The sequence below is a fragment of the Rutidosis leptorrhynchoides genome, chromosome 7, assembly GCF_046630445.1.
Source record: "Rutidosis leptorrhynchoides isolate AG116_Rl617_1_P2 chromosome 7, CSIRO_AGI_Rlap_v1, whole genome shotgun sequence".
NCBI lineage: Eukaryota > Viridiplantae > Streptophyta > Magnoliopsida > Asterales > Asteraceae > Rutidosis > Rutidosis leptorrhynchoides.
Window position 1 is genome coordinate 177,296,399 of NC_092339.1, and position 5,140 is coordinate 177,301,538.

Sequence of the window (5,140 nt, forward strand, 5' to 3'; positions counted from 1 at the left end):
CGAAAATAGGTATCTAAGAGCAGAATGGTCGGTATAGACCATCGTTTTAGCTAGAACGAGATATGAACGAAATTTGTCAAAAGCAAAGACAATAGCAAGGAGTTCATTTTCAGTAGTTGTGTAATTCATTTGTGCTCCTTGTAACGTCTTACTAGCGTAATAAATAGGTTGAAATCATTTTTCAATCCTTTGTCCTAAAACGGCTCCCATTGCAAAATCACTTGCATCGCACATGAGTTCAAATGGTAGATTCCAATTTGGAGTTATCATGATCGGAACATTAGTGAGTTTTTCTGTAAGAATATTCAAAGATTTGATGCATTCATCCGAAAAGATGAATGGAGCATCCTTTTATAGGAGTTTATTCATAGGAGTGGCAATTTTAGAAAAGTCTTTTATGAAACGTCGGTAAAACCCGCATGCCCTAGAAAACTCCTAACTCCTCTAACATTGGTGGGATGTGGAAATTTAGCAATTACATCTACTTTAGCTCTATCCACTTCAATTCCTTCCTTTGAAATTTTATGACCAAGAACGATGCCTTCTTTAACCATGAAATGGCATTTCTCCCAATTAAGTACTAGATTTGATTGTTCGCACCTAATAAGCAATCGTTCAAGATTAACTAGACATGTTTCAAAAGTATCACCGAAGACTGAAAAGTCGTCCATGAAAACTTCCATGCATTCTTCTATCATGTCGTGAAAAATCGCCATCATGCACCTTTGAAAGGTTGCAGGGGTGTTGCAAAGTCCAAATGGCATGCGTTTGTAAGCAAAAGTACCATAAGGGCACGTGAATGTGGTTTTCTCTTAGTCCTCGGGTGCGATTGGAATTTGAAAGTATCCGGAGAAACCATCAAGAAAATAATAGTAACTATTCCTGCATAATCTTTCCATCATTTGATCAATGAAAGGTAAGGGAAAGTGATCTTTTCTGGTAGCGTCATTTAATTTTCGATAATCAATACAAACACGCCATCCTGTTACAGTCCTAGTAGGAATAAGCTCATTTTTTTCATTTGTGATGACAGTCATGCCACACTTCTTATGTACACATTGAACAGGGCTTACCCATGGACTATCAGAGATTGGATAAATTAAACCTGCATCTAGCAGTTTAATAATTTCTTTCTTAACAACATCTTGCATATTTGGATTTAGTCTTCGTTGGCGTTGCACATATGTTTTATGACCTTCTTCCATAAGGATTTTATGTGTGCAATACGAAGGACATATGCCTTTAATGTCATGAATTTTCCATGCAATAGCTGGTTTATGAGCTTTTAGCATAGAAATGAGTCGAGATTTTTCATTTTCCATAAGAGAAGACGATATTATTATAGGTAATTCAGATTCACCATGTAAATAAGCATATTCCAAATGGTTTGGAAGTGGCTTTAACTCTAATGTCGGTGGTTCTTCTATCAATGATTTGTATCGATATCTGTCTTCTTCTTTTAGCATTTGAAGTTCTTCTGTTGTTGGTTCATATTCATTATCCATAAGTGTAGCTAACATTTCAGCTTTATCAATTGGTTCAGTCCCTTCTCCTAAAGAACATTCTCCTGTTCCTTGTAATTCTAGAAATTATTCTAACAATTCTGCATGTGAATCTATAGTTTGAATATAATAACATGTATCATCTGCAGATTGCAGTTGTTGCATGGCTCTATCAACAGAAAAGGTAACATTCTCGTCCTCTATACTTAGGGTCGGTTTCTTACCGAACACGTCTATTATTGCTTTATCCGTGTTTAAGAATGGTCTTCCTAATATGAGAGGAACTCGAGAATCTTCTTCCATGTCCAGAATAACAAATTCTACTGGAAATACTAAAGTACCAACTTTAACTTGCATGTTCTCCATTATCCCTCTAGGATATTTTACTGATCGATCGGCTAGTTGTATGCTTATTCGTGTTGGTTTCAATTCTCCAAGGTCTAGTTTAGCGTATAATGAATACGGCATTAAATTTATACTAGCACCTAAGTTTGCCAATGCTTCTATTGAACTAAGACTACCCAGAAAACATGGAATTGTGAAACTTCCTGGATCTGAAAGTTTTTCTGGTAGCTTATTCAACAGCATTGCAGAACAATTAGCATTCATTGTAACAGCCAAGAGTTCTTCCATTCTCTTTCTATTTGTGATTAGATCTTTCAGGAATTTGGCATATCTTGACATCCCTGAAATCACATCAATGAAAGGAATATTGACATTTATTTGTTTAAATATATCCAAGAATTTAGATTGCTCGGCTTCAAGTCTTTCTTTTCTCATTTTACTCGGGTAAGGAAGTGGTGGTTGGTATGGTTTAACATAAGGTTTAGCCTTAACGGTGTTATCTTTATTAACCTTTTCAACTACCGGTTCTGATTCCTTTTCTTGCTCAGGCTGTGGTGCCTATGTAGTAGGAGTAGAATCATCAAAAATTATAGGTATTTCCGGTGGTTTAAGTGTAATACCACTTCTCGTGGTAATGGCTTTAGCTGTTTCATTCCGCGGGTTAGCATTTGTATCGCTAGGTAGACTCCCCACTTTTCTTTCACCTATCAACCTTGCTAGGTTGCTCACTTCTTGTTCCAGATTTTGGATAGAAGCTTGTTGATTTCTAAATGCTTGAGCATTTTGTTCATTCGTTTGTTTATGAGATGTGAAAAACTGCGTTTGAGATTCAACTAGCTTCGACATCATATCTTCTAAATTTGGCTTTTTATCATCGGTTTGTGGTGGTTTATGTGAAAAATAGGTCTTTGCTGGTTGTAAGTATTATATACTTGTTGATTGCTAGGACCTTGTTGGTTGTTGTATGGAACATTTCGGTTATAATTCTGATTTTGATTGTAGTTTAGTCTTGGCGGTTGATAATTATTCTGATAATTATTTCCAGGCCTTTGGTTCATGTATGAAACATTCTCTCTTTGTTCCATTGTTTGTTCAATACTGAGACAATCTTTTGTCAAATGTGGTCCTCCACACTGCTCACAACTAATTCGTATTGCGTGAATATCTTTAGTCATCTTTTCCATTCATCTCTCGAAAGCATCTAGCTTTGTGGAAATGGAATCAAAGTCATGGCTAGAATCGGCTCTAGCCGCTTTAGATGATCTAATGATGTCTTTTTCTTGATACCACTCATGTGAGTGGGAAGCAGTGTTATCAATAATTTTGTAAGCTTCAGTTGCAGTTTTCTTCATAATGGAACCACCGGCTGCTATATCGATGTCTTTTCGTGTAGTAATATCGCATCCTTGGTAGAATATTTTCACTATTTGATAAGTGTCTAAACCATGTTGAGGACATCCTCTCAACAACTTTCCGAATCTTGTCCACGCTTCATATAGAGTTTCATTTGGCTTTTGTGTGAACGTAACTATTTCTCCTTGAAGTCTCACAGCTTTAGATGCCGAAAAGAATTGTTTAAGAAATTATTCAACTAACACATCCCATGTATCAATCGCCCCTTCAGGTAACGATTCTAGCCAATCTTTGGCTTCTCCCTTTAAAGTCCAGGGAAATAACATGAGATATATCTGTTCATCCTCAACTTCTCTGATTTTGAATAGAGTACAGATCCTATTAAAGGTACGAAGATGTTCATTTGGATCTTCCTTCGACACACCACTAAATTGGCATTGATTAGTTACCATGTGTAGGATTTGTCCTTTGATTTCATAATCTGGTGCATTAATGTATGGTTGAGTAATTGCATGACCTTGGCCAGTGCGTTTAGCCCTCATTCGATCTTCCATACTTAGAGGTTCCAGATTTTTCATGATTGGATTTGTTGAATCTGAATCACTAGAGGATTCTGACTTAATGGTTTCTTCTTCGACAATCTCTGGATGAGTGATTTGTGGTTCAGGAGGAATGATTAGTGGTTCAGGATCTCTGAATTATCCCTGAATATCCTCCGGATTCTCAATTGTGAGGTCGGGTTCAAAAAACGGATTTCGGAAATTTGAATTGGAGTACTTGGTCGACTAGATGATGATTCTAAAGAAAAATCAACGGCGACAATGTTGGCTAGATGTCTTGATCGAGTTACAGGAGGTGAACGTATGAAAAGTGGTGAACGTTTTGCTCGGTGCATTCACTGAATATCCTATTAGTTATAAAAGATAAAAAATTATATAAGCTATCAAATTAATAGAATTTTCTGATTTTGCCCACGTTTCGAATAGCCAATAGATGCAGCAGGTAGCCTGGACCCTTTAAATCGGAAGCCCATAACTCGCCACTAACAAATCCAACTATTACTACGAACCAGAAAATTTTGGATGTCTATCAATTTAACCACTTAAAATAATTTTTTTCGTCGAAGTTTAAAGAAAATTTTATGTCCTAAAACTAGAGCGTCGAGAAATAAGAAAGAAAAAGAGTGCGTCGAAAAACGTCAAAAAATAAAAAGTCGAAAAATAATAAAAAGAAAATAGAGTGTCGAAACTTAAAAGCCTAAAAACTAAAAATTAAAACTTGCGTCTAAAGGTATTAAAGTTTAAAAGGAATTCTATATCCAAAACGGCAATAACTTAATTAGGCACTAAAATCTATTAAATATTAAAGCGATAAGCGACGTTGTAAAATTCTAAAGCACCTAAATCTTAATCTAAAGAAACAGTACTTAAGGGATTTTACGGCAAAGCCTAGAAATCTAGAAATATAAAATAACTACAGCAAGAACTAAGTTTACACTAATTATGAACGATAAATATACAAATTACGATTAAACGAAATAAAAAGATACAAAATATAAAAATAAAACTTAAAGTTATAAAAATACAATTTTTATAAATATATTATTTTTATATTATTTAAATAAAAGTATTAGTTTTAATATTAATTATTAAACTTAATAATACTAATTAAAAATAAAAATAAAACTAATTTAAACTAATTAATATTTTAATTAAACCCTAATTATAATTAATTATATAATAAAACTAACCCTAATTCGATTCAGTTAATGATCAGACCTGTCTTTTCACCTCATGCGATCGCATGAGGTTTCCTTGTTATGGCCATGTGATCACATGCAGTCGAGTTCCAGGCCAGATTATGGGCTGCTACAGTACCAGGCCCGTTTAATCTTTTAATTGTTTTTTTTATTTTACAAAATAATATGTAATACAAAAAAA

General features: G+C 34.6%; 1 non-coding gene across 1 annotated transcript; it reads left to right on the top strand.

The window, feature by feature from the left end:
- The first annotated feature begins 3,287 nt into the window (after positions 1-3,287).
- Positions 3,288-3,394, top strand: LOC139860685 (small nucleolar RNA R71). Its single transcript, XR_011763314.1, has one exon. It is a non-coding gene; the product is annotated as a small nucleolar RNA R71 (small nucleolar RNA).
- The last annotated feature ends 1,746 nt before the right edge of the window (positions 3,395-5,140 follow it).